General features: G+C 36.4%; 1 long non-coding RNA gene and 1 pseudogene across 1 annotated transcript in view; both read left to right on the top strand.

Annotated features, from left to right (window-relative positions):
* LOC144295113 (uncharacterized) overlaps window positions 1-23,200 on the top strand; it is a 49,112-nt gene that overhangs the window by 20,621 nt on the left and 5,291 nt on the right. The window contains exons 3-4 of the long non-coding RNA XR_013362532.1: window positions 70-222; window positions 6,491-6,649. This is a non-coding gene — a long non-coding RNA (uncharacterized LOC144295113). The remainder of the gene's footprint in view (window positions 1-69; window positions 223-6,490; window positions 6,650-23,200) is intronic.
* LOC144295550 (60 kDa heat shock protein, mitochondrial pseudogene) lies at window positions 6,921-15,383 on the top strand (annotated as a pseudogene).

The raw sequence follows: 23,200 nt of genomic DNA on the forward strand, positions 1-23,200 counted from the left end.
TTTTTCAATGAAATATTTTTGTAGAAATGTAAATGCTTGTTTTCTTCTTTTAATAAATGCAATACAAAGATGGCAGAAGAGTAGGGGTCTCAACACACCTGGCTCTACAAACTTACCTCAATAACTTTCAAAACATGAAACCTGAACACCTATGAATTCGACTTGAGATTTGAAGAGAGAACGATCAGAATGCAACAGATAAAAGATTTTGCTTCTAACAAGGTAGGAAGGCAAAAAAAATAAATAAAAATGAAAAAGGATCAAGTGGGGGAGGGGCCCTGCGAGGAGCTGGGCTAAAGCGGAGCAGCAAAAGCCTCCATGGCAGGAAAGCCCAGCCTTGGAGAAATGGGAACTTTAAAAATCCGTGCCAGAGTTTTCCCTGCCAGAAAAGTGCTCAGCAGGTAAATCAGTCAAAATCGCAGGAGGGGCAGTGAAGCCTCCAGATTCCCAGAGTCACTTTAAAAGGAAGTGCACCCAGGGTAAGTGCACTGCAAACTGCCAGCTGATCTTGGTAAAGGGCTTGAATGCCCACTTGGTGGAGCATCTGGGAGATGCATCAGTTAGGCAGGCAGCTCCAGACAGAGGTGGCTGGGCCCATTCCCTTTGGGAGAGGCAGTCCCCCCGGGAGTGCAGGTTCAGCAGCGCAGGGCCCCAGATCCCAGGGTGCCCAAGTGGACACAGCCTACGATCCTGTATCCCCTCTGGGACAGGCGGAGGTGGGGAGGGCACAGGACAGTGAGGACTCTCCTGTCACCAGGCACCCCCAAGCTGTGCAGATTAGTGCACCTGCACCGGCCTGGGAGCATCTAGGCCAGTGTGGACTGGGAGACTGCAGTTAGTGACTCATGGGGAGCTGACCGCAGAGATGGGGACCTGGCCATCGCCAGTGTTATTATTCCTCATTGTGTCACCATGTGCCTGGGAGAAGTGGTGTCGCCAGGGGACAGAGGCTTCATGGGGTCAACACTCTCACTCAGCCCGGGACCTGGCAGGAGGCGGGGCATCTCCTCCAGGTGCACACACCTGTGAATCAGCACAGCAGGCCCCTCCCCCAGAAGACGAGCTGGAAGAACAGAGAAAGAGCAAGTTCTTGACCAAGAAGTGCTGGAAAGCTCCAGGACTGAGAGAAAATAGTATATAGAACTAGAGGTTCCTTTTTTTTTTTTTTTTTTTTTTTGCTTTTTCTATTACGTTTCGTTTTTATATCAGACTAAAAATTTCCAATATTTTTATCTCTTTTCCCACCCTAACTACATTAAAATCCTGTGAGGAAAGGTTTAGGAAAATAAATGATCGCCTCAGATGGAAGAATATACATCTAATTGGGATTCCAGAAGAGGCTGAGAGAGAGAGAGGACCACAAAGTATATTTGAACAAATCATAGGTGAAAACTTCCCTAATTTGGGGAGGGAAGCAGGCATTCAGATCTAAGAGATAGAGAGGACTCCCCCCAAAATCAATAAAAACCGTTCAACAGCTCCACATTTAATACTGAAACTTGCAAATTCCAAAGATAAAGAGAAAATTCTTAAAGCAGCTCGAGACAAGAGATTCTTAACTTCTATGGGGAGAAATATCATATTAACAGCAGACCTCTCCACAGAGACCTGGCAGGCCAGAAAGGGCTGGCAGGATATGTTCAGGGTCCTAAATGAGAAGAACATGCAGCCAAGAATACTTTCTCCAGCAAGGCTCTCTTTCAGAATGGAAGGAGAGATAAAGAGCTTCCAGGAGAGGCAGACCCTGAAAGAACATGTGACCACCAAACCAGCTCTACAAGAAATATTAAGGGGGACTCTGTAAAAGAAAGAGGAAGCCCAAATAAATAATCCACAAAACCAGGGACTGAATAAGTATTATGATGACACTAAATTCATATCTTTCAATAGTAATTCTGAACGTGAAAGGGTTAAATAATCCCATCAAAAGATACAGGGTATCAGACTGCATAAAAAAAAACAAGACCCATCTATTTGCTGTCTACAAGAGACTCATTTTAGACCTAAGGACACCTCCAGCCTGAAAATGAAGGGGTGGAGAACCATTTACATTCAAATTGTCCTCAAAAGAAAGCTGCAGTAGCAATCCTCATTTCAGATGAATTAAGGTTTATACCAAAGACTATAATAAGAGATAGAGAGGGACACTATCTCATACTTAAGGGTCTATCCAACAAGAAGACCTAATAATCATGAGTATTTATGCTCCTAATGTGGGAGCTGCCAAGTATATCAATCAATTAATAACCAAAGTAAAAAGATACTTAGATAATGATACACGGCACTTTCTGCAAATGACAGATCTTCTAAGCACAACATCACCAAAGACACAAGGGCCTTAAGTGACACACAGCCCCAATTAGATTTCATAGATATCTACAGAACTTTACATCTGAACGCAACTGAATACACATTCTTCTCAAGTGCAAATGGACCTTTTCCAGAATAGACCACATACTGGGTCACAAATAAGGACTCAACTGATACCAAAAGATTGGGATTGTCCCCTGCATAGTTACAGAGCACAGTGCTTTGAAACTAGAAAGCAATCACAAGAAGAAATTTGGAAGAAACTCAAACACATGGAGGTTAAAGAATATCCTACTGTTAGATGAATGGGTCAATCAGGAAATTAGAGCAGAATTAAAAAGATTCATGGAAACTAATGAAAATGAAGATACAACTATTCAAAATCTTCGGGATACAGTAAAAGTGGTCCTAAGAGGGAAATATATCACAATAGAAGCCTCCCTCAAAAAATGGAAAAAACCTCAAATAAACAACCTAACCTTGTAGCTAAAGGAATTGGAGAAAGAACAGCAAATAAAACCTACACCAAGCAGAAGAAGAGAGATAATAAAGATTCAAGCAGAACTCAATGAAATAGAGACCAGAAGAACTGTAGAACAGATCAACAAAACCAGGAGTTGGTTCTTTGAAAGAATTAATAAGATAGATAAACTATTAGCCAGTCTTATTAAAAACAAAAAAGACTCTAATTAATAAAATCATGAATGAAAAAGGAGTGAACACAACCAATACCAAAGATATACAAACAATTTAAAAAACATATTATGAGCAGCTATATGCCAATAAATTAGGCAATCTAGAAGAAATGGACACATTTCTGGAAAACCAGAAATTACCAAAACTGCGACAGGAAGAAATGGAAAACCTGAACAGGCCAATAACCAGGGAGGAAATTGAAGCAGTCATCAAAAACATCCCAAGAACAAAAGAACAGGGCTAAATGGCTTCCCAGGGGAATTCTATCAAACATTTAAGGAAGAAATAATACCTGTTCTACTAAAGCTGTTCAGAAGGATAGAAAGGGATGGAATATTTCAAACTCATTTTATAAGGCCAGCATCACCTTAATTCCAAAACCAGACAAAGACCCCACCAAAACGTAGAAATATAGACAATATCCTTGATGAATAAACATGTATGCCAAAATTCTTACCAATATACTAGCCAATAGGATCCAACAGTATATTAAGAAGATTATTCACCATGATGAAGTGGGATTTATCCCTGGGATGCAAGGGTGCTTCAATACTCATGAAGCAATCAATGTGATAGATCACATTAACAAAAGAAAAAACAAGAACCATAGGATCCTCTCAATAGTTGCAGAGAAAGCTTTTGACAAAATACAGCATCCATTCCTGATCAAAACTCTTCAGAGTGCAAGGATAGAGAGAACATTCCTCAGTATCTTAAAAGCCATCTATGAGAAGCCCATAGCAAATATCATTCTCAATGAGGAAACACTCAGAGCTTTTCCCCTAAGATCAAGAATAGAAGGATGTCCACTCTCACCTGCTATTCAACATAGTACTAGAAGTCCTAGCCTCAGCAATCAGGCAACAAAAGGAAATAAAAGGCATTCAAATTGGCAAAGAAAAAGTCCAACTCTCCCTCTTCGCAGATGTCACGATACTATATATAGAAAACCCAAAAGACTCCACTCCAAGATTGCTAGAATTCATAGAGCAATTTGGCAGTGTGGCAGGATACAAAATCAATGCCCAGAAGTCAGTGGCATTTCTATACACTAACAATGAGACTGAAGAAAGAGAAATTAAGGAATTAATTCCATTCACAATTGCATCCCCAAAGCATAAGATACCTAGGAATAAACCTAACCAAAGAGGTAGAGGATCTATACCCAAAAAACTACAGAACACTTCTGAAAGAACTGAGGAAGACACAAAGAGATGGAAAAACATTCCATGCTCAAGATTGGAAGAATAAGTATCATGAAAATGTCTATGCCACTCAGGGCAATTTGCACATTCAATCCAAGCACTATGAAAATACCATTGACTTTATTCACAGAATTGGAACAAATAATCTTGAGATTTGAAAATGGAATCAGAAAAGACCCCAAATAGCCAGGGGAATATTGAAAAAGAAAACCAATGCAAGAGGCATCACAATGCCAGATTTCAAGTGGTGTTACAAAGTTATGATCATCAAGGCAGTGTGGTACTGGCCGAAATACAGACACATAGGTCAATGGAACAGAATAGAGAATTCAGAAGTGAGCCCTCAACTCTATGGTCAACTAATATTCGACAATATAGGAAAGACTATCCACTGGATAAAGGACAGTCTCTTCAATAAATGGTGCTGAGAAAATTGAACATCCACATGCAGCAGAATGAAACTAGATCATTCTCTTACATCATACACAAAGATAAACTCAAAATGGATGAAAGATCTGAATGTGAGACAAGATTCCATCAAAATCCTAGAGGAGAACGCAGGCAACACCCTTTTTGAACTTGGCCACAGCAACTTCTTGCAGGATACATCCATGAAGGTAAGAGAAACAAAAGCAAAAATGAATTATTGGGACTTAATCAAGATAAAAAGCTTCTGCACAGCCAAAGAAACTAGTCAACAAAACTGAAACCTACAGAATGGGAGAAGATATTTGCAAATGACGTATCAGATAAAGGGCTAGTTTCCAAGATCTATAAAGACCTTATTAAACTCAACAGCAAAGAAACAAACAATCCAATCATGAAATGGGCAAAAGACATGAACAGAAATCTCACAGAGGAAGACATAGACATGGCCAACAAGCACATGAGAAAATGCTCCGCATCACTGGCCATCAGGGAAATACAAATGAAAACCACAATGAGATACCACCTCACACCAGTGAGAATGGTGACAATTAACAAGACGGCAAACAACAATATTTGAGAGGATGTGGAGAAAAGGGAGCCCTCTTGCACTGTTGTGGGAATGTGAACTGGTACAGCCACTCTGGAATACTGTGTGGAGACTCCTCAAAGAGTTAAAAATAGAACTATCCTGACCCAGCATTTGCGCTACTGGGGATTTACCCCAAAGATAGCAGTGAAAGACCGAGGCACCTGCACCCTAGTGTTCATAGCAGCAATGTCCACAATAACCAAACTGTGGGAGGAGCCTCGGTGTCCATTGACAGAAGAAAGGATAAAGAAGATGTGGTCTATATATACAATCGAATATTACTCAGCCAGCAGAAAGGATGAACACACACCATTTACTTCAACGTGGATGGAACTGGAGGGCATTCTGCTGAGTGAAGTAAGTCAGTCAGAGAAGGACAATTATCATATCATATCCCCGTTTCACACATATGGGGAATATAATAAATAGTGAAAAGGATTATAAGGGAAAGGAGGGGAACTGAGTGGGAAAAATTAAAGAGGGAGACAAATCACGAGACACTCCTAACTCTGGGAAACGAACGAAGGGTTGTGGAAGAGGAGGTGGGAGGGAGAATGGGGTGACTGGGTGATGGGGCCTGAGGAGGGCACCTGATGTGTTGAGCACTGAGTGTTGTACTATATGTTGGCAGATCGAACTTCAATAAAAACGATTGAGAAAATAAGTAAATAAATAAATGTGGTAATATTGGCTTAAGCTTATATTAGCTAATTAACGAATAACATAATTTCTGTCTTATTATTAAAAACAGAAGAGCAATCAATATTTTCCATAATCCTACTTATATTTAACTTGAAGTGTGTCCTATTGTTATAGATATGTGCATATGCATGCATGCACAAAAGCAAGCATTCTTGAAAACTGTGATGAGCATTATTTTCATCAAGTGATTTATCTTGGATCACAAAAGAATGTGACAATCTATATTTTCAAAGTTCTTTATTTAATGAGGAGAGTATCACCTAATATATATTGTTTTTGTGGAATAATCTTACTGACAACATATACTGAACCTCCAGGACATACTAAGTGTGGTAGATAGACTCTTCAATTGGTCCCCATTATTTCCCATCCTGGTATTTAACCTCTATGTGATTCCTTCTGCTCTTGAATATAAGTGGAACCTGTCAGCTTCTAACCAAAAAGATACAGCAAAGGTGACAGGTTGTAAGTGATTACATGTACTTGATTATGTTATTATATCATGTAAGGTATTAGCATTAATTTTTTCTGGAGTATGTTTATCCTTTTGGTTTTTAAGATGCAAACTGCCATATAGTGGGATTCGCAAGATGGGAGGCCCATTTGATAAGGAACTCCACATAGCTTCTGGAAGCTGAAAGCAGAGTATGGATGGCAGTCATCAAAAAACTGAAGTGCTTATTCCTAAAACTACAAGAAAACTAATTCTGCCAAAAATGTAAGTGATCTTGGGAGATTTTTTATTGGTGAGTCTCAGAGAAAACCACATCCAGAGCCATAACATTGTCACCTTGTGAAATCCTAAGCATAGCATCCAACTAAGCTATCCCATTTCCTGAACCACAGACACTGAGAAAATAACTATGTGATATTTTAAGCTGCTTAGTATGTAGCAATTTCTTATCCAGCAGTAGAAACTTAATATGCTACATTTATTTGTTTTATATTCCTTCTCTTTATTTGGTTACATGTTCTTAGAAGACTAGATCATGTCTTCTGTTTTGGATTCACCTGTTTTTAAGGGGTTTAAAGGTAAAACTTCAAGGTAACTTCTATTAATATATAGTATACTGATAATACAAATATACATACTCATGTATGATATACTATTTTGTAATTTTCCAAGTGCTCTGATATGCATTCTCTCTTGTAATATACATTACTCGTGGCAAATACAGAAACGTATTATATCTACTTCAGAAGTGAAGCAACTAAGGTTCAGATTTAGGAGTAGCCCCCACTGAAGTCTTAGAGGAAGTAAACCATGATGATAACAAAAGCACTAATTGACTGGAGCCAGATCACAAGTCTTGTCTTTAATCAAAAACTGGTTGGAAAAAAAAAAAAAAAAAAAACTGGTTGGAATGCAATCTAGGCTCTGTGCAGGGCTGCTTCAGTTTATAACCAAACAGGCAAACAGGAAACAAATGAGCAAGCAAATTGCTCTATCTTACTTTTCCATGTGTACCTAGGCTTGTCAGCCGATATAGTCTAATACTAATTAAGGAACCCACCATGACAGAAAAGTGCAGAACTGAGACCTTTGCCTTTTATTTATTTTTTATTTTTTTAAAGATTTTTTATTTACTTATGAGAGTGCACAGAGAGGAGAGAGAGAGAGGCAGAGACGCAGGCAGAGGGAGAAGCAGGCTCCATGCACCGGGAGCCCGATGTGGGATTCGATCCCGGGTCTCCAGGATCGCGCCCTGGGCCAAGGGCAGGCGCCAAACCGCTGCGCCACCCAGGGATCCCGACCTTTGCTTTTTAAACTATTATTCTAGGGTAATTGCCACAACAGCACTATGTTAGTACTGTGTAAAGGACTCTATGCTATATCATGTTAAAAATACTAGGCTCTATTTTTCAAGATCATCACATTAAAATAATTCCTGGCCATCTGTCTATCCATTAGGTTACCATCCTAGTGTGATGTTATTTATTTTCTTTTAAAAAAATCATTTATTACATGCCTACTATATACTACAGTGTTTTAAAAGCATTAATCTTACAGCAATTCTCTTAAGTAATACTATATGATAAAGAATTCGGCTTGTTTTTGTTCCTAGTTCTTGGGAAGAAGATTAAATATTGGAACTTCCTGGGTGTAGGCTTGTCTTTGTTATTCAAGGTGAGCCTTTGGAGTACACCTGAGTTCATTCTTTTCCTCATAAAAAATCTTTACCTTCACTCTGTAAGTAGGGCGCTGTTTAGGTTTCTATAAGAATCTGTGCTCAGAAATTTAAATTTTTTTTTTTTTTTAGTATAGTTGGGACACAAAATTATACTAGTTTCAGGCATTAGACATAGTGATTCAACAAGTTTTTATGTTATGTTATGCTCACCACAGGTAACCTATCACTGTCATCATACAACACCATCATTGACTATATTCCTTATGCTATGCCTTTTATTCCCATGATTTGTTATTTCCTTTACTGTAAAACTGTATCTGCCACTCCCCTCATCTATTTTTACTCATCCCTCCACACCTTCTTTCTGGCAACCATCAATCTGTTCTCTGTTTTTATAGGTCTGATTCTGATTGTTATTTGTTTGTTTGTTAAATTCCATATATGAGTAAAATTATATGATATTTTCCTCAGTCAAGTTTATTTTACTTATTTCAAATGAGATGGTCTCATTTTTATGGCTGCATAATATTTATATATATGTGTGTGTATGTGTGTGCCACTTTTCCTTAATTATTCAGTGATTGGATAGATGCTTAGATACTTCTATATCTTGGCTATTGTAAATAATGCTATAATAAACAGAGGAGTGAATATATCTTTTAAAATAAGTATTTTCATTTTCTTTGGGTAAATACTTAGTAGTGGAAATATTGTCTGTTTTTAATGTTTTGAGGAACCTCCATAATGTTTTCCACATTGGTTGTATCAATTTACATTCCTACCGACAGTGCATAAGGGTTCTTTTTTCTCCACGTCTGCGGCAACACTTATTTCCTGTCTTTTTTATTTTAGCCATTCTGATATGTGTAAAGTGATATCTCACTGTGGCTTTGTTTTGCATTTTCCTGATGATTAGTGATGTTAAGCATCATTCATGGCCATCTATATGTCTTCTTTGGAAAAATGTTTATTTAGGTTCTCTACCCATTTTTTAATTGAATTGTTTTTATGATGCTGAGTTGTATAAATTCTTTATACATTTTGGATATACTCCCTTACCAGATATATCAATTGCAAATATCTTCTCCCATTCAGTAGATTGCCTTTTTCCTTTTCTTGATGGTTTCCTTCACTGTGCAAAAGCTTTTTATTTTGATGTAATCCCAATAGTTTATTTTTGCTTTTGTTTCTCTTACCTGAGAAGGCATATCTAGAAAAATGTTGCTACTCTGATATCAGAGTATTTATTTATTTATTTATTTTATTTATTTATTTTTTTTGCTGGGTTTTTAGTTTCAGGTCTCACATTTGGATCTTCCATTTTGAGTTTACTTTTATGTATAGTGTTCGAAAGTGGTCCAGTTTTCCCAGCACTATTTATTAAAGAAATTATATTTTCCCATCTCAAATTCTTACCTCCTTTGATGAAGATTAATTAATCATGTAAATGTGGATTTATTTCTAAACTCTATTCTGTTCTATTGATCTATGTGTGTACCATGCTGTTGATTACTATATCTTTGTAGTCTATCTTGAAATCTGGGATTCTGATATCTCTAGCTTTGTTCTTTCTCAACATTGGTTTGATTATTCAGGGGGTCTTTTGTGGTTTCATACACATTTTAGTATTATTTTTTCTAGTTTGTGAAATATGCTATTGGTATTTTGATAGGGATTGCACTCAATCTGTAAATTGCTTTGGGTAGCATGGACATGTTATTAATATTAATTCTTCCAATCTATAAGCGTGGAATATTTTTTCATTTATTTATATCATCTTCAATTTCTTTCATCAGTGTTTTATAGTTTCAGGGTACAGGTCTTTAACCTCCTTTAATCTTTATTCATTTTGGTGGAATTGTAAATGGAATTGTTTTCTTAAATTTTCATTATGCTATTTTGTTAGTATTAGTAATTAGAAACACTATTAGTATACATAAATACTATTGATTTCTGGTAGCATGGTTTTATTTCATTTATACTAGCTATATTTATAAAAGTATCTTTTTAACATCAAGTGAATCAAAAATTTAAATTAGTGTCTATCAGCTTCTATATTTTATTTTTTAACTGTAACTTACATTGAACACTTCTTGGTTTTCCTAAGTAGATTTTCTACATGTAATTGTTCACCTTTCACTTGCAATTTTTAATTAAGAAAAGTAGTTTAAACATCACTAAAACTTAGATAGTTCAACTGCATAAAAGTTCACACTTTTACTCCATTTCTAGATTTGGAAGGTAATTGACCATGAGAGATTGTCTTTTCTTTTTTTATGACTTGTCCCATTTTGCTAAGAGAGCATATTTGGTAACTGTGCAAATAATTCACTGTGCTTTGTGATGAGCCACTTTTAGCTTTTGTGGTTTGTACATGGCCCTCTAAGGCATCCCAATAGGATAGTGACTACACTCCTGAGGGAGGCTGTAAGTTAGCGTGTTGGGTCAGCATGGTGCCATTTTAAAGAATGTTTGTACAATCTATGGACTTATGGCTTACATAAAGAAGTCTGGCACACAGCAGGTGAGAGTAAATTTCCTTTTCTCTGATGTTGCTGAACTTACAAGGCAGTCAGGGACAAAAAGTATAAGTAAATATCTGAAGTGATAAAAGAAAGTCATAGAGACCTTCCTAACTTTTCTAGATTTTATTCCTACTATTTGGGACTTACACCTAAAACAAAACAGCTTCAACTAACTGCTTCTGACAAATTCAATCTTTTCCTATCAAGGTACTTTAATAAACTTCACTAACTTTTTTTATTTTGGTAAAATTACCTAAAATATACATGAGTAAGAAAGGCATATTGTGGTTTAAAGTCAATTCTTAATATGGTAACAAGTTCTACAGGTCTATTGATTCAATCATTAATTAATAATTTTTGAGCACTTATTATGAATCATATTTGGGAGTGGGAACACAATAAAGGGAGAGGGAGGGCCAGGAAATGAGTGCAAATTGTGTGTCAGACCTTGAACCCTAGGCTTCCCTTGTTGGGGGTAAATTTTTTCTTGTTCTATTACATATGTTAACTGTGCTTAATAGGATGTATTTTCTGCTTGTAATGGAAATAACATTTCCTGGGATAGTCAAATATAACAACTAGACTGTGAAGTTTAAACACACAAAGCAACAAATAGAAATATTTTTTAATTGAATTTCTCTGCCCAAATTTTGGAATCACATCCCTCTCCTGAAACAAAATTTCTCTTATCTACTTTGTGTCTATTCAATTTCCGGAGCATAACTTTGAAAGGTCATCAAAAATTGAAAACCAAGAAAAATCTCAAATCCATTAATTTACCTTTATGTATAAGTGAGGAAATTTTGGCACAGTGTAGCTAAGACAACATGCCTTTGAACTATTTTGGAAGTTATCACTTAGCTGGCTTTGAAGAAAGAGGACTGTTGCTGCTCAGTCTGTATAAGTCTGGTGCCTCTGAGCAAGATGGAGCTATAAATGATAATTGCCCTGTGACTTCCACCACTTTGTTTTTGAAAATCAAAGTATTTTTTCTTGTTTGCAAATGAAGGGAGAGAAATGCACACATGCTGAGAGAAAGCTGTGAAAAAGTTTGGGCTATGGTAGGAGGTGTTTAAGGCACCTAAAAAGATAAATGAAGAGAGGAAAAAGAGAACTATAAGAACATGTAGTACAAATGAGATAAATCATGAGAATCTGTTCAAAGAAAGAAATATTGAAGGAACAACAGCAGGAAGAACAGAACCTGAGCCTCCCACACGTTCATTCTGGCCCAGGTCCAGCCAGAGACATAGTGAACACATTTGATATAACGTTTTGAGGGGAAAAATGAAAGCGAGGAGAATATCAATAATTCAATAGTGTGTAGAGCCAAAGGAAAAAGTTAAAAATAAAATCAGATAAAAAACCCAACCAGTAGTTTTGCCTCTTCCTAGCACAAAGGCTATCTGAAGAGATCTTGAAAAATGGAGAAAAAGTGGGAGAAAGGAACCTAACACCAAGTACAATCTGTGTGGTACTGAGTTCCACATGCATTATATTATTTAATTCCCAAACAACTCTGAAGTATAGTTACTTTCCCCTCTATTTTTGTATAGGAAAATTGAGGCTCAGGAGATTTTTGTTGGCCCTAATACAATAAGCTGAATTTCAAATATGTCTAATAATTAATTAACACTATTACTCAGTAAAATTCTGCAGCATTCTGCTCAGAATATTTGGTAGAAATATTCATTACTCAATCTGACTCATTTTTCCTGCCATCTATATTTAAAAAAGTATACCCACCTACACAAAAATACATATTTAAAATAGCACAGGGTCATGAATATCAAGCCCTAAACTGTTTGTTGGAATCTCCATGTGCTATGGCAAGCTAAGGGTGAGAGAGTTGATATAGGCTGGAGTTATATTACAAAGGATTCATGGATGAATAACATGGACAGATAACAATCTGGAAGGGGGGATGCCTAGGTGGCTCAGAGGTTAAGTGTCTGCCTTTCAGGCTCAGGGAGTGATCCTGGAGTCCAGGGATTGAGTCTCGCATCGGGCTCCCTGCGAGGAGCCTGCTTCTCCTTCTGCCTGTGTCTCTACCTCTCTCTGTGTGTCTCTCATGAATAAATAAATAAAATCTTAAAAAACAACAACAACAACAAAAAACAATCTGGAGGGGGATCAGATGAGTCCTAGTATAACTAAAGGGGAAATGGATGAATCATGTAAGTCTTGATCAGACCCCATGAATTGTGATATTTCACATTTTGAAACGAAGAAATTAAAATTTACTAGAGATAATAAAAATGGTAAAGCTTTTCTACAAATATAATTCAGAAATTAGTTCGTTCATTCGTAAATTGAACTTCTATGGAGCACCTACTATGTGGCAAACATATTTTAGCCAACAGAGTGTAATCATGATTAAGGACTTGAGACAGACTGACTATTCTAGCCCTCAAGGAACACACTATCTAGTGAGGAAGATGGGTAGATCATTATTATGAAATGTGTTTAACATACTATTAGGAATATGAGGAACAGAAGCAAAAAAATATTTACTCTTAGTCTGAAGGCTGACCTAAAGCCTCCATGGTTTGATAAGAAACAAATACATTGCTACAGTCTTTAAGGGTCTTATGATTGCCTGTATACTTCACTGTTAACATTGACCTGAAGGGTAAACACCAGGGGAATCTTGCAAAAATAGTTTTATATGTTGAAATTTGAAGAAACGTTTGCAGTCTGGTACTCCCAGCATGCCCCTTTCCCTTTGATTACTAAGCATATAACTATCAGCCTCACACAGCAAAAAGTGAAGCTATTTCTGCCCACAGGTCCTGTCCCTGCACTACCTAAATTAACTTAGTGAGTTACACTGTATACATCTCAAGAAATTTTTCTTAACCACGGCATTTGAAGACTCCACATCAAGATCATGAAAGAGAAGCATTAACTAATTTGCAGGAAGTTAGGGACAGTTTTATGGGAAAAGATATATAGATATTAGATATTTATCTAGATATTTCATAGAGAAATTAAGTTTCTGTCAAATTAAGATGATGGAGAAGAGCCCTCACTTGTCTCTGATGGCCTGCCTCATGGCCCCACACCCTGCCACTGCCCTGCAGATATGCTTCAATTACTCACAGTATTCACCAAATCAGGCCAATGTCCACAGCACTGGCTCTTCATTTCACTTGGGCCTTTGTCAAAGGTCTAAAATTTGGTGCAGATGCCTGGGCCTTAATGCTTCAAGGTGTAAACCTTTTAGCCAATGCTATAGCCCTTACAACAGAGCCAAAGGGAAAAACAGTTATTATTGAGTTGGGGAAGTCCCAAAGTAACAAAAGATGGTGTGACTACTCCAAAGTCAATTGATTTAAAAGATAAATATAAAATTATTGGCACTAACCTTGTTTAAGGTGTTGCCAATAACATTTTTGAAGAGACTAGGGATGGTACCACTACTTTACTGTCATAGCACACTCTATTGCCAAGGAAGGCTTTGAGAAGTTGAGCAAAGCTGCTAATCCTGTGGAAATCAGGAGACATGATGTTAGCTGTTGATACTGCAATTGCTGAACTTAAGAAGTAGCCTTCAGTGACAACCCCTGAAGAAATTGCTCAGGACCCAAGATTTCTGTAGATGAAGACAAAGAATTTGGAAAAAATCATTTCTGAGGCAATGAAAAAGGTTAGAAGAAAGGGTGTTGTCACAGTAAAGGATGGGAAAAACACTAAATGATGAATTAGAAATTATTGAAAGCATCAAATTTGATTGAGGTTTCATTTCTCCATACTTGAGTAATACATCAAAAGGACAGAAATGTAAATTCCAAGATGCCTATGTTCTATTAAGTGAAAAGGAAATTTCTAGTGTCCTGTCCATTATGCCTGCTCTTAAAATTGTCAGGGCTCACCGTAAGCATTGTGTGTGCTGAAGACATTGATACAGAAACTCTGAATACACTCATTTTAAGTAAGCTAAAAGTTGATCTTCAGGTTGTCAAAGCTTGAGATTTAAGAACCAGCTTAAAGACATAGCTGTTGCTACTGGTGATGCAGTATTTGAAGAAGGAACTGACTCTAAATCTTAAACATGGTCAGCCTCACAATTTAGGAAAAGTTGGAGAGGTCATTGTGACCAAAGATGATGCCATGTTCTTAAAAGGAAAAGGTGATGCCATGTCCTTAAAAGGAAAGGGTGACAAGGCTCAAATTGACAACCATATTAAAAGAAATCATTGAGCAGTTAGATATCAGAACTAGAAAATATGTAAAGGAAAAGCTGAATGAATGTCTGGCCAAACTCAGATGGAGTAGCTGTGCCGATGAAGGAGAGTAGAAAAAGTGATGTTGAATTGAATGAAAAGAAAGACAGAGCTATAGGTGCCTTCAATGCTACATGAGCTGCAGTTGAAGAAGGCATTGTTCTAGGAGGGGGTTGTGCCCTTCTTCAGTACGTTTCAGCCTTGGATTCAATAATTCCAGCTCTTGAAGATAAAAAGTATGGTATAGAAATTATTAAAAGAATGCTCAAAATTCTTGCAGTGAGCAGTGCTAAGAAGGCAGGTATTGAAGGATCATTGGTAATTGAGAACATTATGCAGAGTTCCTCAGAAGTTGGCTATGATCTTATGCTTGAGATTTTGTGAATATAGTGGAAAAAGGAATCATTAGTACAAGTAAGGGTGTAAGAACTACTTTCTTGGATGCTGCTGGAGTGGTCTCTCTGTTAACTAGAGCAGAAATTAATTACCAGAATTCTTAAAGAAGAGAAGGACCCTGGAATGGGTGGAATTGGTAGAATGGAAGTGATATGGGAGGTGGCATGTTCTGATTCCTAGAATAGTGCTCTCCCATTATTAATGAACTATAAGAGGAAGCTCAAGGCAGTGGTCCTCAATAGTAACTTCAGAGAAGCCAGTTGAGGGAAATGACTGAAGATAAGACTGGCTGATATTTAAGAAAATCACTGTAGCCATCATTTACTGGTCTTACCTGACAACATGTGATGGTTTACTGCTGTCATTTACCATGCCTACAGGAAATTTATTTTAATTTTTGAATAAAAAGACATTTGTATATTCCTGATAAGCAAGTACAAGGGCCGTGTGCCAATGTATTGCTTTCAACTTAAATCACTGAGACATTTTCACTACTACTCTGTTAAGATTTTAGTGCTTGCCACAAGCAGATGAAAAGTAAAGGAGCAGCCTTTCTGTGGAGAGTACAAATAATCGTATATGAAGTAGAAAAATACCCCACTATGTGACTTTTGTATAAGAAGAATTTGCTTAAAGTTAAAAGACAAAGGTGATAAGGAAGACATTCTTGATAAAGATGGTTTTAAGGAGGAAATTGGGGAATTCCGAGGTGAAAAATACCAATGTGCTTTGAATCTTTCCTTTGCCACTTAGTCACTCTGAAACCTTGGGTAATTTCTTGATTTCTTTGAACTTCAATTTTCTCATCTATTATGTGGTCATAATAAAATCCTCTACAAAGGATGACTGTGAGCAATAACCAGTGTGAGTTACTAAGACATCCAGTCTGAAACGTGATGATCCTTTTCTTCCATGCATATTACCTCTATGCATCTGATGTCTCTTGAGTCTGACCTTCAACATTGAAAAAGGAGAACCTATTCTAAACTTGCTTAAAAACTCTGTTAGTTACTTACTGCTATACTCAAAGGACCCTAGTGCTGATTTAGCATGATAATCCCTTGCTCTTGAGCCTGTCCTTCTAAATCCTTCACATTCAAGGAATAGCCTATGGGAATGTTTTGCATGTCATGTACAAATAGTCACATCACATACCTGTTTAACTTTAGCATCCCTATATTAAGAGATGCCACAACACACCTACTTCGCTTTAGGAGTTGGTGTTGTGACAGACAAGATACATAAATTCTGTAGCAGAGTGAGGAGCTTATGGTATTCATTTACATGTCAAAACCCAAATTTTTCTTCTTCCTCATTTTTATTGACAATGATTGTGTCTAGCTAGTGGGAGCAACCTGAAAGAGTTGTATATATCAATGAGTTCTCTAAATGCTTCGCTATAGTAGAGCTACAGATTAAAATAAAATTTTAATCATGTATCTGCCTAATGTAGGTGGGGGGGGAGGCAGCTTCTTTCATTTATCTATTGGAAGTTTTTACTGAAATCTTAGAGCACTGGGAAAACCTAGAAATCTGCCCATTTTCTTTATAGTCACTATAGTTTAAATGTTACCAACCATGTGTACAAGTCTCTCTTGACAAAATCACATCTTTATAAAATTTTACCTATGAACAGCGCTTTGTTAATCAGACATGTTAATTTTAAAATTATAGAATTGAGTTATAGCTAAACAATGAGAAAAGAATACTAGGTGGATAACCTCATAATCCAATACCAGTTCCCAATATGTCATTATTTACTACTTCCCTGACCATAGATATGGTACTTCCCCTCTATATCTCACTTTCTGCCCTGTACACTGCAGTACAATAATCTTCCTCCCTTGCCTGTGCCCAAAATCATTGTATAAGGTGATGAACCAGCACATGCCTTAAATTTTGTCCCATATTATAAAACATATTAAATTTAGTTAATATCTTAAAGTCAAAATAGATCGTTGCTGTAATTGTGAAATAGCAAATTTAATGCAGAATTCTATAACTATATGTATAGTAATTTTAAATGTAAAGATAAGGTTACAAATGATTTTAAAAACTGGACCAGGAATCCCAAAAGTTAACAGAAATAAAATTTGAAGATCAACAAGTTAGAGAGTATCTTTTCTTTTCTTTCTTTCTTTTTTTTTTTTTTTTTTTTTGAGAGTATCTTTTCTAATTGGATTGTTAAATATTATTAGTAGCTGCCTGATAATTTGACAAGAAAGAGTTAGGGGACTCAGTACCCCAGTAATATTCTCATAGAATTATCAGTCATGTTTTTATTAAAGGATATTGCTGCTAGGCTTTTGTCTGTTTTGGCTTGGGTCCTGAACCTGAAAACAGAATAATTGTTGCAAAGTGCATCTTCATTCTAAAGTGAGGGACTATACCATTTTTGTAGTATTTCAAAACAATTTTTTTAATGTGTTTTGAGATACTTAGTCCAACATCTGACTTTAGGATATAAGATAGGATTAAAGGAACCTTCACCACCACCACTGACAAGCCTTGAAGTGAAGCATAAAGAGGTTTCCTCATTCCCCTTGATTTGGATTGCCAAATGGTGTTTATGTTACTGGGGCCCAAGGGTGCAAGAACACCTGGCTCCAGAGGTCTCAAGTGGCTGAGTCACTCGTGGCTGACAAAATAAATCCAAAGGCAGAGAGACCAATCATGGTGAAACCAGAAAGGGATGGATTTCAGTGAAGCCAAAACCAGGAAAACAGAGGACTATTATCTCAGACTGTCTCCAAAGTGCTAAAAATACCTCTAGTTTATATAAGGAAAATATGGAATAAAGGTCAGTGGGTACATGTAGGTGGGCAGTAAAGGTCAAGTGGATCATTTTCTTGGTGTCAATCACATGGGGTCTTGCTGGTATCAGTTGCATGAGGGGGTAGTGTGTGCTCCCAACACAGGATGTTTTGCCTTCTCGATCTTTTGCCTGAATTAAAAGACAGATGGAAAGAAGAGTTCAATAAGAAAGTACAGACTGGGGGCAAAATGGAGGTAGTTGATGTCTTCTTTCATTTACAGAAGTTTTGAAAATGAAAATCATCTACTCCCACACAACTTATTATATGATGGTTCCTCATGCTGTATAACCTTGGCTGCTGGGCTGCCCGGTGGCTCAGCGGTTTAGTGCCTCCTTCAGTCCAGGGCCTGATCCTGGAGTCCCGGGATCGAGTCCCACATGAGTCCCCGCATAAAGCCTGCTTCTCCCTCTGCCTGTGTCTCTGCCTCTCTCTCTCTCGCTCTCTGTCAAAAAATCTTTGATCGTGGCTGCTTACTGAATATACATGTTTCATAATAAATACACTTACCTCCAATGAAATGTTTTTCTCACTTTCTCAGACATTTCTGTTCATTATCGTAACATTTTAAGTTCTGAGTCTCTTCTTCAACAAAGAGATAGTTAATGAAGAAAGAACTGTCTAGCCTCTACTTATAAACTATCTGTGCTTAAATTTGTTTATTAGAAACTCATTTAGACTAGATTTACATAGTCATGTTTGCTGTTGGGTCAGAAGTAAAGACTGAAACAGGAAAATATTAGGCAGGAGTTACTGTACCAGATCTTGCTTTACTACTAAAATAATAGCCTTGAAATAGGCAAATATTCCCAGATAGTAAACTCATTGCATTCACTACAGATCAGACTTATCAGTCTGAGTTTATTTATTTATTTATTTATTTATTTATTTATTTATTTATTTTTTCAGTCTGAGTTTAAACAAGAAAAAGGAACCATATAATGATTGAAGTCGGAGATTTAATGCAAATAATTCTTAAGCATTGATGGAAGAGTAATTATAAAATGTGAAAAGACTTTAAGGATTTCCTAGTGCTGAGATAGAGTATATTCAAGAAGAGGCAGCTTTGGAGGTGGGACAGCACAAAACTAGGCCTCAACTCAGATTCGGCAAGTGCACTATAGTTTGTGTACTTTTGATCTAAGCAATTTCCACTGGCTGTACAGACAACTCCTCTGCTCATAACTTCCAAGTTAATATATGCTGGTTCACCCATACAGAAATAATATTTCCTAGTCTTAGCTCCACACTATTGTAGCAAACAGACATGGGCAAATCATGGAAGCAACTCATGTAATAATTAATAAGAGGTATGCTTGATTTTTCTAAAATTCCTACTAAATCTCTAAAAATTTTGTGTTCAGAAAGAAAGCTCTTGAATCCTGAAGGAAAAGGTATTATCAAATATTAAGTTAGCACAGTAGTAACATTCCAAGGAATTTATCTTTGTTTTTTTTTTTTTAAAGATTTTATTTATTTATTCATGAGAGAGAGAGAGAGAGAGAATGAGAGAGGCAGAGACACAAGCAGAGGGAGAAGCAGGCTCCATGCAGGGAGCCTGATGTAGAACTCCATCCCAGGTCTCCAGGATCATGCCCTGGGCGAAAGGCAGGCCCTAAACCGCTGAGCCACCCAGAGATCCCCGGAATTGATCTTTGAATCTGTGTATCTGAATTAAAAGGAAAATATCATCCTCCTCTTCACAGAATGACCAGAAGTTAGTTCCTATCAGAAGCCTCAAACTGAGGATTAGGAACTTATTAGCAGCAGATACATTTGAAAGGAAATATCTCTTATCCAATAATTCTAGATCAATTAGACAACTACAGTAAATGTAGATATCTTCTATCCAAGATCCATGGAACACTAACACAGATATTTATAGCTTAATCTGCATTCATTCATTCTCTATTTTTCTTATATCTTTATGCTTTGCTGGTCTAAGACTACCTTTATCTAATTTTAAGGGCCCTTTATATTAATGTAATTATTACTTAATATTCTTTTAAATTAATATCCTTAATATAGCTTTCTGTCTCATCAATATTTTCTGATTTGAATACAATATCTGGCTCATATATGCTTATTAATAGGTTAAAGCATACAACCAAATTGACTTGTGATATTTCACACATTTTCTTACAGAAATTCTATAGCTTCCCCTGGTAACAGTTTATTTATTTATTTATTTATTGTTTGTAATGAATCAGTTCATTTCTTGGGTAATAGGACTCATTTGTTAGATGATATTTTAGATGGAAAATATTACAATTAAGAGAGCTAGAAATTTACAGCCCTCTGTCATGTTATACCAAGAAAAGTAAGCTCTCTTCCTACTGAATTAATGCTTAGGGAACTTGTGAGGAAAGTGGCTATTGTGATAGAATTTTCACAAAAACAGAATTTGGAAGAGAACTAAGAAATAGATTTGGAGGGTGTTGTAATTTTGTAGATCTTAAAAGTAAAATATACTACTTCCTACTGCTGTACTATTAGTAAAGATTTTGTTTCCTCACACTGGACAATTCCTAGTAAGTGGTGCCAAAACATCACACCAGTATTTGACTACCTCTGGGTAGTGGTTCAGAGGTGGGGGGTTAGGGTTTGGGAAAAAAAAAGTTTGTTTATGACCCCTGATGACTGGTATGAATTTGCAGAACAAAAGCCTGTTAGTTGCTACCTGAAAACTGGAGAAATGAGTCTTATCACTGTAAACTAATTGCTGACTTCAGGATAGTACATCAGAATCTACTTTGGTCCATTAGCTTTCCCTCTACGAAAATGAGATAATTAGATGACTTAAGAAGAAAGAAACAGAATCATTTGAGAACCAAAATCCTATGTATTCAAGAAAAATTCTGGATTGTTTTCTCTATTTTCCAGACTCATTACTTTATGTTTTGAAAGAGTCCTAGAAAGTAGGCAAACTCCTATATATTCAGAGGAGTATGTAGAGAATATCAGGAAAGATACACAAATGCTGCTAGGGCAACTGAACTCCTCTCCCACCTCCCAGAACAAAAGAGAAAGATGAACTCCCCCCCACCCCCCCAAGAAAATGGGCAGGTGATATTTAAAAATAGAGCTACTTAAGATATATAATTGGCCTCAGAAAAGGAAGCATATGGTGTTTTAGAGGAAGAATACTGTGCTTATATCTCTGAAGATCTCTATGGGATCTTTAATATTACTACAAATTGTGGCAATAATCCTTTGGTATTTGTGTGGCAGTGTTCTTTATATGTGTGTATAATATGAGGTTATCTCAACCTCAAAAATTTGTGTGCTGATTCTGTGCCATTTAGTGATTCAAAAAATATTCACCCAATAAAAAGAACAAAATCTAACACTGTGGAGGTTATGACCATGATATCTTACAAAATGGCAAAGTTCTGTCCTCAGATATTAATGTCCTAGCTTGAACTCAGGGTAAAGAAGAATGGTAAGAACACTTTGAGAATCAAAACCATGTATCTCTAATATTACATGTTTACACTTATATGGCCGTGATACTGGACTCTCTTCATTTAAAAAAATAAAAAGAAAAGAGAAACTATTAATACATTGCCATAGTCAGCTTGACTTTAACTCTTATAAAGATAAAATTTGCAGATAACTTTATTGTTCATTTCACGAAGTCTACAAAAAGTTATTTATTTAAAAAGTCAAGCTGTTCAAGTTTTAGATAACAACAACTAGTCTTTTATTTAGAAAACTATTTAGAAACTCTTATTCAATACCCTCACCTCACTATTTCCAGTACACCTCAGCTATTATTTTCCTCTATCAATCCTAATGAAACCCACAGATTGAAAGACTATCTACCTTAAAAAAGAATCCACATAAATGTCCTAACTTTATCTTCCATACTCCAAACACTACTGAGACTTCATCAAGTCAGTATTCTCTCTTATCATAAAAGGATAATTTTAGTTTTGCCTTACCAACAGGTTGTATTTCAGGGAACTTGAATTCAACAGTCTTTTATTGCACTTGTTTTTTGGTTTCAGTGAGGCATTTTTTAAGATGGCTGATGGGGGGTAGTAAATATCAGATTATATGGGACTGTGAACATGGCTCAGCTTTAGCTCATCTGTATCAAACACTAAGTCTGCAGCGGCCTTATGTCTGATTTCCACATGCTTACTCCCTAGAGATCTCTCTCTATATTTCCTTACCAGAAAGGACTTCACCACCTCTTCTTGCTAAACCTTTACCATGGTTTATTATTCATCATAGTTTTTATCAATGCCTGAGATATTTGCTTAATTTACATGGTTTATTTAATTCCTGACTGTCACCAATAGAATATAATCTCCAAAAGAAGAGAATCCTTGCTTGTTTTATTTACTACTATAATTCTAATATGTAGTGTGGGGTCTGATGCAAAGTTAGAGTTTAATATGATTAATTAATGGAAAACTGAATTCTGTGGTGTGTATGGGGAAATAAGGCAATGGGTACAATTTGTAGAAATATTTGTTACTATGAGGTGGTGTTAAATAAGGCAGGAAAAAAAGTGGTAGATCAAAAAAGAGATTTAATTTTGAAGGTAATATGTAAGGATGGGAAAAAAATTCTCATAAAAAGAAAAACAAGAAGAACAAGAGACAATTAATGAAGCAACACTACTCAGTTTGCTGAAAATAATGAGATCCAAAATATATATGAAATATTTTGGTGCCCATGGGAGAAGTAACTCTTTCATTTTTCTTAAAAAAGGGCATGATGGTACAGAAGCAAATAGATTATGATAACAAAATCGTTAGCTATATAACTTGTACTCTTTTAAAAATAACTTAAAACTTCAATAATTTAGCATTAGAATAATAGAACTTGCTGGGTGTGTATAATAATCACTATTTTCTCTATAAAGTTGAAAGTGAGGTTATTTGCTGTAATTAAGTGGACATAGTGGTAGGATGGGATGATCAAAGACAACAGAGATATTTTGAAATAGAAAATTTGATAAACAGGAGATAGGACTAATTAGGGACACCCTGGAAAATACTAGAAGGCATCAGGAAACTAGGTGGCTTTGGAGATCATAAATTGTCACTGTTCTAGTTAGTTGTATGATTTCTCTCCTGTGTTACTCAGTAGGAAAGGTACAGCAAAGACACAGCAATGGAGTGAAAAATCATCATCGTAATCATGGTTGTTTCTAATAAATGATT

This window comes from Canis aureus, chromosome 23, assembly GCF_053574225.1.
Source record: "Canis aureus isolate CA01 chromosome 23, VMU_Caureus_v.1.0, whole genome shotgun sequence".
Lineage (NCBI taxonomy): Eukaryota > Metazoa > Chordata > Mammalia > Carnivora > Canidae > Canis > Canis aureus.